General features: G+C 36.9%; 1 protein-coding gene across 8 annotated transcripts in view; it reads right to left on the reverse strand.

Annotated features, from left to right (window-relative positions):
* LOC134796339 (calmodulin-binding transcription activator 2) overlaps positions 1-11936 on the reverse strand; it is a 175057-nt gene extending 163121 nt beyond the window's left edge. For 5 of the 8 annotated variants that reach the window (XM_063768487.1, XM_063768484.1, XM_063768486.1 and 2 more), the window contains exon 1: positions 11707-11738. The gene's annotated coding sequence lies outside the window, so the exon portion shown is untranslated. Of the gene's footprint in view, positions 1-11706; positions 11739-11823 lie in introns of those variants that run through there. The other 3 variants (XM_063768491.1, XM_063768489.1, XM_063768488.1) reach the window with 1 other exon arrangement.
* Positions 11937-13432: the final 1496 nt, after the last annotated feature.

Raw genomic sequence — 13432 nt, forward strand, 5'->3', positions numbered from 1 at the left:
TTTTAGTGCTCTCGTGCGATTGGTTAATAATAAATGAAAGGGCGTAATGGGACTATTGTGTTTCTGATTATGTATGTCGCAAATTATGATAACCTTTATGATTGGGAGATATACGATACGTAACGAATTAAATGAATGATATAATACCTATATTTATTTATTATATCTCAAATCATACGTAGAATAAACAATGCACAAAATAACTATAAAAGCACGCAAAGAAGGCTAAAAGAGCAAGGCTTTTTCAAAATACAGAATGAACACTACCTATTACTTATATTATTCAGTCTATAATATAAGAGAGCGTTAAAATAGTTATTTACTATACAAATGCGGAAAAGAGGAGTGTTTTAAATCGACACGAGTTGTGACTTACCTAATCGCACGTGTATCGTACAACGTTTTACAGTACATATGGCCCTTTAAACTTTTGACATCGCACGAAAAGTGCTATTTTACGCACTAGTGCGGGAAAGTAGGACCATATGTACTGTAAAAACTATTTAGTTATAGATAGGGTTATAATGGCTTGGCATTAGGTGTCAATTAGTTCAATGTGAAAATTATAAAAAGATCAAGAAATTATAAAATTACTTCTTACAGAATGACCGAAAAATACATTAACAAAGTTTTTGTACTGTGCATATTATTATAAGTAGGGTAACTTGTTGATCAATGAAACACTAAAAGTTCAAGCCTTTCTATCTCTGGTGTTTTTAAAGTTATGAGTGTGACATTTCGTATGAAGATAAACAATTTCGTTGGCTATCATATGGCATTCTCGGTTTCTACTTATCTGTAACAGTTCCTGTGTTATAAGCCTTTTTTTGAAAAATGAGTTTTGTTTCATTGTGTACTTGTGCATGTTTTCAATGAAACACTCTGATTTTTACAGTGAAACAAATGTAATAATTATAGTCTACCATGAAACATCGTTAATAAACATTGAATCGGTGTAATAAATAAGTGACATTAATACATATATGCTTTCACTCAATTAATGAGAAAGGAAACGAGAAAATAGTGGTAGGCTGAAATTAGTTATTTAAAAGGTTTCCGACATATGGAATAATTATAAGATTGCTGAAATATCTAAAAGCGAAAGACTTGTTTCATTGTACACACACCTGAGTTTCATTGTGAATCGAAAATCTGGTCGGCAGGTACGGCATGCTGCGAAAAAGGCGCCTTTTATGTCCACGGAGCATGATTGCCAACTAGGTAGACGCGGGAGGGTTTTGAACATCTCCATGCTTGATTTCATACACTTTCTTGCAACATAGTGTTTATACACGACTGTTTCAATGTAAGACATGTGTCCTTAACCTTGCCATCAATGAAACATTCAACATATAAGCCATCATATCTCAGCCATTCCTAAAGTTAAGTATCTTATATTTTGTCATATGATAGACAAATTATTACCAATTTTCATGGTATTTTAGTTTCACAAATTTTGCACATAGGTTTTAATTATTTAAAAAAATAATGAGTTTGTTTCATTGTGTGCTGGTACTGGTGTTCAGTGAACATCATGTTTCATTGTATACTACATAAAAATGTTTCATTGTGAGACTAGGGGGTGTTTTTTTAATCAATTAATAAAAACTGCACCAAAGAGTGAAAGAAATTTAAAAATATTTAGCTCCAAATAAACTTTAATACACATAGAACATAACAAAAACTTAAAAAACGCCAAACTCGAGTCTATATCTTGGTAAAAAATTGCGAAACTTAAATGAAAAAATTTACTTTTGTTGCACGAATTCAGAATAATGCTCGTAGCAGCGTGCTCCTTCTCCGAGGCGCGCTCGTGTTTTGGGGAGGTGCTGGGGGTCCCTGAGCCTGCCTTTGCTTGACAGACGGCACTAGCTGGTAGCACCTAGTTTCCGAGATATCGCAAAGTTACACTGTGTCCGATTGTTTCAATGTAGAACAACTGACCCTACATATTTGATTACACAAACGGGTCTACCGCGATATAATTTCATTGTTTTTACCTTTAATTCCGACGTAAAAACAATGAAATTATATCGCGGTAGACCCGTTTGTGTAATCAAATATGTGTACAAGACGCGAGAGTTTAAAGTGTCATATTATTATATTTTTAATTAAACGATTGTACTTTTAATCAGGCCCAGACGGAGATGGCGGGACCACTTAGACGCCTTCATCAGTTGCTGGCCGGAGAAGGCACTACAACGGGAGTTATGGAAATCAGGGGGAGAGGCCTTTGCCCAGCAGTGGGACACTACAACAGGCTGATAATAAAAAAAAGCTGGCCAGTGAACTTAAATTTGTAGCGTTAATTGTTTAAAATTCGAATAGAAATAGTAAAGTTACCTTGCAGACCTCGCATCTAAATATATTTGGTCATGATATTTTGAGTTTTATTCACCAGTACTAGAGTTCACTTTTATTACCGATTTCATCAAGATGGGACTTTATTGAATTATTGAATTATATTGGAGTGATATAAAGTTAGAATGTAACTGTGAGATCCTCGTATTTCAGCCCGTACAAGATTAGAACATTGAGCTTTATTGCTTAATATAAAAGTCCAGTTTTAAATAATTGACCTGATTATGATACGTTATGACTAAAGTTCTTTGGTGAATAACATTGTCCGTCACACATGACATAAGTCACGCAAGCGCCCTGCGCCGCCTACATGAAACAGCAGGCTCAGGCATACATTTTCGCCGTGCGGTAGAAAGAGAGGAGAGACGCCTTACGCGTTACGCTGTCCCGAGTTTATCATTTTTTCCCCACCTCAAAAAGTGCTCAGCGCCGCTAAAGAAGTTTTCACTTCAAAAAAAAATAATTTTAAATGACATTTTGTAGAAGATGTGTAAGCAAATACAAAATTATTCCTAAAAAATGTTTACATCTTATTTTTTGGCCAATCTAATTAATAATGTCTATTGGTATGCATCTTCATTTTTTACGGCAATTTCCATTATTACGAAATTACGATTCGTTACCCAATCTTACACTCGACTTCCCTTTGTTGTTTAAGTAGGTACACAAAAAAAGGAAAAAGGCTAAGCACCTCCAAACATTTACCCAAGAATCACAACTCAAAGTTAATTCATTTCAAAATCTTCCGTCATTCGCCTCGACAACGTCTAAGAGCGGTTTCGCACTACGTCCGATCCGAATCCGATCCGAACCTGTGAAAATATGGTCCGTAGTAGCCGTAGAACTATTTCTATGGTAAGTTATACGTACCGCACACGTTGCATGACGAAAAGAAATCGGATGACGGAGATCGGATCTATTAGTGCGTAACTTACCATAGAAATAGTTCTACGGCTACTACGGACCATATTTTCACGGGTTCGGATCGGATTCGGATCGGACTTAGTGTGAAACCGCTTTAAGACCGTGTTCACAATGCCCGATCCGATATCGGATGTCGGATGGAATTAAAATATAAGATAAACGAATTTTTCTGTAGTTATTTATTCATTTAATAAAATTAAATCATTATTACTAAATAAAAACCGGACAAGTGCGAGTCAGACTCGCCCACCGAGGGTTCCGTACTTTTTAGTATTTGTTGTTATAGTGGCATACATCATCTGTGAAAGTTTCAACTGTCTAGCTATCACGCTTTATGAGACACAGCCTGGTGACAGACAGACAGACAGACAGACAGACAGACAGACAGACGGACAGTGGAGACGGAACAGGTTCCCGTTTTTACCCTTTGGGTTCGGAACCCTAAAAACGATAGATAACGCAAAAAAAGGCAAACTTGATGCCATGTAGCACTCTCCTGCAGCTGTTTTCTTTATAGGCGCCTTCCGACATCCGATATGATTAGGGTTTGCACGACGGATCCGAAATGTATGGGAATATCCGCGGATTCAGATCCAGATCCGGATAATTTCATACATTTCGGATCCGGATTGCAAACCCTAGATATGATGATGATGATGATAATAGGAAAGGCGCTTCCGATATTTTCAGCCATGGCCACGCGCCCGTCAGTTGCCGGACCGACAATATTTGTTTGTGTGCGTATGTGTAGGCATAATGTTTGTTGTAGTGTGTGTGACCGTAAGACGGCGCCCCCGCGGCCTGACTACGCGGATGTAGGATCCTACATCCGATATTAGATTGGGCAATGTGACAATGCTCTAAGGTTCATTTTCGCGTGCACGCTCGCGCGGTTACATCCTCGAGACTAATTCAATTATTCTGGCTCAGCGCGCCCGACTAACGTCCTTATTGCCACGGCGTTATTAAATTCAATTCTCCTATGATGAAATGAAATTCGTTTGGTCAGACAGTGTTCAATGTTTTGATAGGCTCGTAATAAATGCGAACGGGCGATGCTTAAGTTTAAGTACCGAGTTGCTTAAACATGAGTTTTATTATTATTTCCTAATTTTCTTTGGTAGGTAATGTTGATGAAAGTAACGGATCAACTGCGCGTTGCGCGTCAAATGTATTTACCATTCTCTAATAACTTAATAAAAAGAGATATTTATCTATAGGTACGTATAACAATAATGTACTTAATAAGCGAAATATAATATAGAAATGTCTCTACATTGTGTATGGAAGACTATTTCAGGGTAGCAGACACTTTTGACGAGAACAATGCTTATAAGATGATACAGCGATGCGATACCTGATCTGTCAAGACAGAGAGAGAGAGAGGTACCTAGGCAGGTAGGAACTTAAAGCTACAAGTTCAAAGTTCACTTCTGTATACATATTTGTTAAAGCGCGGCTCAAAGCTGACCTAAGTTCACAAAAATCCAAACTCAAGAGTTTTCCCTCCATTACTTCCGCGTCGTAGCCTTTCCTACTACAAAGAAAGAAAAGAATAATGGAAAAACGCTTGCCTTTTTTTCGTTGACGGAAAGCAAGAAAAATATTTGGACACATCGACAAGCCTTAACTTATCGGACTTCAATTCATTTCAAACCTTGACACAAAGACATTAGGTACCTTTTAGAACGATTCCAAATTGGGTCCTTTATACTATCCAGTTTTAATAATAATGCAGCCCGGATTAGGTTGATTTATGGATGTTTTCAGTTGCGTCAAACGTGTTGACATAAAAGAACCTTCTTTTGAATTTGGAACTAGGAAGTTTATGGGAGCGTTTACAGAGTTTGATTGATGTTGTGGTTGGTGCACGAAGTTTGCTGTGTGACCCAGTTTTGAGTTGTGACGCGTGTTTTGGACTAAACTTTGGGTTGCTTTGGGTAAGTATTTTAATTTACGCATCCTCATAAGACTTGATGAGCAATTATGGTTGGTTCGCTCGCGTCTTTTGTTTTTGCTTTGATCTCGTGACGCCTAACGCTCCATAAAGCGTCATATTGTTTATACCTATACAGCAATGATTGTACAGTATAAAATATGGCGCTATATGCAGCCAATAGACAAGATATTAGTGAAAAATCCTACAACTAGTCCTTTTAGGTACCTACCTGTCTACCATGTGTGTAAATCTATTAACTAGGTAGTAAATGTTAAAACTGCAAGAAAAACTAGCATCGCTACTTACAGAAATTTACTTACAAGCCAATTCGAACATACACTCTGTATTACCCCTAGGCCTGAGTTACACTTGTAAATTTTACTTACGTAAGTAGGGACAAAGCTATTTGTTAGAATGAGATAACGATATTCATCTCTCATTCTGTAGTATAGCCGTGTCCCTACTTACGTAAGTAAAACTTACAAATGTAACTCACCTTGTAAATTTCATTTGATAGCGCAAGATAACGTGACGTGACGTACCTACGCGTTGGCGTTGAGTGTCATTTTGTATGAGATTTTGTATTTCCAAAACGTCCCGTGTGGCGCGCTGGTCAACTTCAAAATCCCATACAAAAATAGACATAACGCAAACGCGAACTCTCGTCACGCCATCGAATAGGGGTTCGGTATCAAATTGCCATTTAACTGATGTCATTCAAATACCTTTCATTTTGGTCGCACTTGCGAATGAATATCCATTTCATATCCATTCAATTTGAATAGAATAATATCCGAAGAAGCAGTAAGTGATGAAGATAGGATTCAACAACTTTTATATATCATAACTAAACGCCGAAAACATTCAAGTTTTCAACTATAATCAGGAATTATGGCTTAGCTAAGTTCTAACAACTATCCCGGTTTTAATGGAATACTTGACCGACTTTGGAATCTGACGGGGTGAGAATAATATCCTCTTGAGTAAAATGTCGCTGTTGCGATTTTATCTAAAAGTTTTACCTGAAGGCTGTTTAGGAGAGGTTTTTTGCTTCGTTGCGCGTTGGCGAAAGAAGCGTTGGCGAAAGAAGCGTTGGCGAAAGAAGCGTTGGCGAAAGAAGCGTTGGCGAAAGAAGCGTTGGCGAAAGAAAATATGTTGCGAATAAAAAGGAACCCATGAAATAAAACTATTGAACGGATTATCGCTGTAAAGGGTTCGAAACGTCGGGATAAATAAATAAATAAATATTAGGGGACATCTTACACAGATCAACCTAGCCCCAAACTAAGCAAAGCTTGTACTATGGGTGCTAAGCGACGATATACATACTTATATAGATAAATACATACTTATATACATAGAAAACAGCCATGACCATGCCATGTGCGGGATGTAGTATGTATTCAGTATACGCTATATAATCCGTTTCAATACTTTCATTTCATGAGTAACTATCGCGGTAACCGAAGACAATATTAAAAAGAAACCCGTTTTTGTTTTAACCATTAAAAAAAAATGGGACAACACAAATTCTTCTAGGAGTAGTCGTAGTCATTTAGGTCTTTGCACGGCCTTTTTTATTGTTTCCCGCCATGCTTCTCTATTTATCTTTTGCTTTCTGCACGCACAGATTTAAGGGGGACACAATGGTAGATACTTTTGCCAACCCTGATTTTCAATGAATGGCAACTTTGATAATAGGTATTGCTAATCACTCTGCTAAATACCATGACTACAACATGTGATCATCACTATCCTCGTGTAAATTACTCGACAAACTAACAAACAATCACAAAACGCCTCATTACGAGCTGACTCGCAATAAGCACGTACGGCAATATTGATAATGGCTCATTTACAAAATACAGCTACTCGCTTACATAAATACTAATGAATACTAATACTAATGAATGTTTTGATATTTAGTGCTGGTTGGAAAGGCGAATAGTTAAATAGGTATAAATTGATTGTATGCTTAATTCATTCCCGTCCTTCCGACATGGCAAAGTAAAAAAAACAAAAGGTAACTTTAACGCTGCACCCTTACATGCGGGATACAAATTTGGTACTTGAAACTCAAATAAGAATAATTATGATATACATATATGTAGGTAACAAAGGTTAGTAAGTATTCACAGTTCAAGACAGTTTCAGCATCAAAATGCCGTGTTTCGTTTGAAGGTTAGCCTGGCCAAGGCCTCGCTATTGTCAGCTTCTTGAGATCTCAGCTATTATTCTAGCTTTTAGCGTGAGGGTCTCGCTTGGGAGGTTTTCATCACAGTTCAAAATCTTCACATGCGCTTCTGCACTGATTGTTATTCAAATAAACTACAGCAAGTCTCAATGTAAAACAGTAAGCTTAGTCAATTGGATTTGTCCCCTACAAAAATTAAAAATTTAAAGTTCACTTTTAGAACAATGAAATTAGATCCAAAAATAGTGTTTTGAGGAATTAATTCCCAGCAAGCTGGAAATCGTTTTAATACTTTCATTTGATCCTAAATACGTGTAATCCGAGGTTACTTCATCTTATGAGGTGTCTGGATCTTATTTTATTTGCCTACTTGCAAAATTTGGCTAAGATTGAAAAAACACCGTGAAAGAATATTTTGTCCAATTACAATGGACTTTTATCGGTCCATTCGGCCATACATCGAAACACGTACAATTTGGCGAATGCCGACCGCATACGGCATTGTCGCAGCAATTGTGTGAAGTTAGGAATGCACGTTATTGCATTACTTGAGCGGTCTTAGAAAACAAGTTGCAAGCGACCAGCGGAATAAATTTCATATAAATCTATTGTTCTATCTAGGGGAGGGCAGCTTTCTTTAAGCAATAGTATAGTTACTACAAAAATTGAGATACGCAGACATATGTAAGAATAAGAAAACTCGTATATATGCAAATCTTTATTTCTTGTCTTTTCTGCCTAAAATACTTATTTTTCTCAATTTTCATTAAAATGGATCCTCTTAGACAATTTGGACAGACCACATACAATTAAATAAAACACACATACAATTTGCCAAATGCCGACCGCATACGGCATTGTCGCAGCAATTGTGTGAAGTTAGGAATGCACGTTATTGCATTACTTGAGCAGCCTTAGACGCCCATGTTACAAGCGACTACCGGATTTTATAAAGAGAATCTGTTGACCAATCAATAGGAAAGAATTATATGTTAGAATGAGTTTGTATGAAAGAAGTGAATATTATTGAATTTAAGCATTCCTTTTCGTCTAATAACTCAGATCCAAAGCCTGTTTATTGACGAATTTTGGTTTATTTGCATGGTACATTGCCAAAACCTCTAGATCGGATTTTCACCATCCAGTTTCCAGCAATTATACTCCTAAAGGCATCATTCCAGTGGGTTCTAGAGTCCCACGCTAAGCAAGTTTCTCTCCTGAACTTTTGTCTGCTAAAACACCTACTACCAATTTATCGATTTAATCATACACGTACAATTGGTGAACACCGACGTTATTGCATTACTTAACCGGTCGTAGGTGCGGGCATATCACCTACAAGCGCCCAGCGGATAAGCATTAGCAGGAGGTCAGGTTATGGGGGAAATCGCGAACATTTATATTCACAAATCGTCTATGTGTGAAATCGTTGAGTAAATGTACTCGGCACATAGACATGTCTGTGAAGTTGGCATATCAAAGTCTAGCAGATCACGTTTCTATTGGAGTTCTATTAGCATGCACAATAGTTCTAGAGTTCCTGATACTTTTTAGCAATAGTTCTGGCGTTTTTACCGTGAAAACCAATACTATGGAATTTCACAAAATGATATGCTAAGTTCACACACTAGCATATCATTTTGTTACAAATGGGATAAAAAAAATATGCTCGCCTCGACACATGGTAACAAAGAGTTCCTGACACAAAAAAGGCATCTTTGAGAACATTTACTACAATTTTTAACTAGATTTTAAATTATATGATATGCTAAGTTCACACGTGCTATGCTGATGTCATTTAACAACGCACAGACATATATTTGGTTCCAAACGAAAGCTCTAGCTCTATTGTTTACAGAACTTAGGAGTTCTCGGTTCTAAATCGAGCAAGGAAGTCATAAAAATGTAACTTTCATAAACTTCAAATTAAAAAAATACACGCGTAAATATAAAAATATATTTTTAAAAGTTCTAAGCGTGTTTTGAGTCTAAAATGATAGCTGTGCGTTCTATGTATACAGAACTAGGTAGTGCCTGGCCCTGGCGTGACCTATAAAGTGTAGAAAACCATTATCTTTGAATTTTTCTTATTTTTCAATACATAGACAATTTACAGGTGTGATATGCTGAAACGTTTTCAGGAGTTTTAGGCTTAAATTTGGTCTTGTATGTTAGCTGTGTGTTCGTAGTATATAAAACAGCGGAGTTCCGGGCATTGGTTCACTTTGAAAGAAAAATAAAAATTAAGTTCGAAAATTCGATATATTCAATTTACAGGTGTGCAATGCTGAAACGTTTTCAGCAGATTTAGGCTTGAATTTGGTTTTGTATGATAGCTGTGTGTTCGTAGTATATAAAACAGCGGAGTTCCGGGCATTGGTTCACTTTGAAAGAAAAATAAAAATTAAGTTTGAAATATTCGATTTAGTGAATTTACAGGTGTGCTATGCTGAAACGTTTTTAGCAGATTTAGACTTGAATTTGGTATTGTATGATAGCTGTGTGTTCGTAGTATATAAAACAGCGGAGTTCCGGGCATTGGTTCACTTTGAAAGAAAAATAAAAATTAAGTTTGAAATTTCGATTTATTCAATTTACAGGTGTGCTATGCTGAAACGTTTTCAGGAGTTTTAGGCTTAAATTTGGTCTTGCATGTTACACATAGACTACTGTATACCTATTCACTAACGAATAATTAAGTGGATTACTTTAAATATTTTAATACAAAGTGCGAATTTCATTAGGTACAAATATCAGGTATTATCAGGCGGTCTACTCATGCTAGACCGTCAGGTGGATATAACCAGTTGGGTATGAATTTAATTCCTATTTCCAATCGTAGTAAAATTTTAAATTTAAAATAACTAAAAAACGAAGTAATATCGGTTTGAGACAGTTATTATTTAAGCCTATCAATATGGCATACTTATCATCAGACCAAAAAAGAATTAAACTTTTCTGAAAATAAAAAAAAATTGAAAAGAACTAAATAACTAAGTAATATCGGTTTCAGACTGTTATTATTAAAGCCCATCCATATGGCATACTTATCATTAGACTAAAAAATTAATTAAACTTCTCTGAAAAATAAAATGATGAGCGCTCGTAAGCGACACTCTTGGGGATCCAAAAAGCTTTTAACTTGTACCACATGAACCAATAAATTTGTTCTCAGTTAGAGAACATCGCACACCTCGTGTACACACGGGGAGCGATCCTAATGGGTCGATATACAGCCTCGAATGTGGTAGTTAGGTAGGTAATTAGATTTTCTGGTATTTTCTCAGAGAGTCAAATTTTCTTGTCACTCGTTACCATGGTTACTATCTCTTGGATCAATCTTAAAACTCTCATTTTATGGTACCATCAAACTAGCCAATTTTGCCTTATGGGGAACCTTTGAAAATACAATACATTTTTAAACGAATTCATCTATGTAGCCGTGAAATAATTTACATTAATATAATATTTGGACTCTATAATTTAGCTATATCTATTTACCTATAATACCTATACCAAGCTATTTCGGTTCAGATCTAGATCTAGAAATCTAGATACACGTTTGCCGTGACGTATTTAAATGTAGGTCACAACTGACGTGACTGCGATACCGATTTAACAAACCAAACCTGGTTCAAACGTAACTAAAAATGGTCTAGTACAGCGGTTCTCAAACTTTTTTGGTGACGGAACCTTTTTGGAAAGCGAAATATTTGACGGAACCCCAAATTAAAAATTTTCGTTCGTCATTGTGGACCAGATATACATCTATAGAACAGCTGGTTTTTTTCTTATTATTACAAGTATTTTCGCGGAACCCCAACAGAGGCTTTGCGGAACCCTAGGGTTCCGCGGAACACACTTTGAGAATGGCTGGTCTAGTAGTACAATATCCCTTTATGTTATATATAGCGGTTGTCTGTTGTATTCACGAAAGTAGGTAGGTACCGTAAAAGTATAAAACTTTGCCCTTTAACATAACTTTGCCCACCGCGTCACAGTTCAGTAAAATCGAAATAACGGCGAAATAATAGCGAAACAATGGGCAAAGTTTTATAGTTGTACAGTACTAAATTATATGTATAAATTGTTCTGGTTTTTGCTAGAAAAGTAGGTACGTCATAATAATTATTTATTAACTAAGATGTTTGTGGCAATACGGCGTTGAGCTGAGAGCGCGCGAGCAGTAATTACTTCCGTTGGGCGGTACGCGCTCGCGTGCACCTCATACCGCCCTCCTGACATGCTAGCAACATATTGTACGATGTACTTGTGATGTGGTACTGACTTGCGTTGAGTGGTACCGCGGGGCGCGAGAGGTACGCGTGCCGCGCGTACCCTGCGAGCGTGCTAGCACATTGGTTCGCGGGGACTGATTGGTCGGTTTGTCTGTATAATAACTTACTTGCGTTGAGTGGTACCGCGGGGCGCGAGAGGTACGCGCCCGCGTACGCGTGCCGCGCGTACCCTGCCAGCGTGCTAGCACATTGGTTCACGGGGATTGGTTGGTTGGTTTGGAGCTGAAACAAACAGAATAGGAAATTAGTTAGAATCGTAAACGTGTTAAAGGTATCGGAGTTTTTTGTTAATATTGTTCATTTTATTTTAGCGTTAATAAATAGTTACGTTTAGATGGGGTTTTATTTTGTTAGAAAATAATGGTCCTTAAACCGAAAATGTTTGTACATTTTCTTTGAGGATTTTAATAGTAGTTTATGTGACTGCTACATAATGAAAGGCATTAAAATACGAGTGTGGGTTTATGAAACGAATGAAATGAGTTTCATAATAGTATCACACGAGTGTTTTAATGCCTAATTATGTACAGTTACATACACTGCTTTATCTACACACATATTATAAACTTTCTATGATATATTCACTAACCTCATATTACAACCGACATTGGGGCACTTTCCTCTCTGGCGGAACTCGCGGATATGAGATGGCGTCTCCGAAATATCTTTATCGCACATTTTACACGAAACTTTTGTTTAGTTACTTTAAAAACAACAAAACAAATAATTTTTTACTACAAACTAATTAAAAGATAAACTGTACGTCAAATGGCGGCAAATGAAAACTTTTTTCACGCATGTCACGCATCCGTAGTTTGTTTTTAAATTCAGAGACAAACTAGAGTCGGGGTCGATTACCATATCGTCCGATACCAACTTACAAGCGAGATTTGTCAATGTTGTATGCAATTGACATTTGATTTCGAATAAAACGTCATCTCGACTGATATTAGAATAGGGGTCAAATCAAATTGCTTTTTTTTCAGAGATGTTCGAAATTTGAATTTCATTACCAAATCGATTTTGATATAGTAATGAAGCTATTACCACATTTTCACAGATAAGAAATTTGCTGTAACAAAACAGTTTATCATAATGTGGGCCATTATTTACGGATTTTGAAGGCATCATAGAGAGTTTATGATATGTGTGTAGATAAAACTATTTAAAGGTTAGAAGGTACTTAAAGGTATCGTGAATCATATTAAGTAATTAAAATATCCTATATTATATAAAGTAATTTGATCGCGTTGAATATTTGAGGGTAGGTATTTTACCGTTAGTAAATTTGATCTGACCTGATTATAAGTTTTGATGGAAACATTGATACAAATGACATACAAACAACGTAAATAGGTCAGCAAGGGCTGTAATAAAATAAGCAGGGGCCCAACCACATGCAAACTTCTCAAATTTCTCTAATCATCATCATCAGTCGTTCCCTCAATGCTGAGGATCGTGACATCATGTCCTAATGTTGCTGACCAGTCTCTTCCATAGGCTTCTGTCACCCGCCATATGTACGGCTTCCTGCAGATGTAGATGCAGCGGTGTAGTGACTTGTGCGCTCCATCTAGCGGGTGGTCTGCCGCGAGTCCTCTGGCCCTCAACTTTGCCCGTCATAGTCGTCATTTCTAGGCTATCAGGAGAACGTCGTGAGAGGTGGCCAAAATATGCAAGGATGCGGTCTTGACATATGGTCGACAGCCGGCGGTT

The sequence above is a fragment of the Cydia splendana genome, chromosome 13 (assembly GCF_910591565.1).
Source record: "Cydia splendana chromosome 13, ilCydSple1.2, whole genome shotgun sequence".
NCBI classification, from domain to species: domain Eukaryota; kingdom Metazoa; phylum Arthropoda; class Insecta; order Lepidoptera; family Tortricidae; genus Cydia; species Cydia splendana.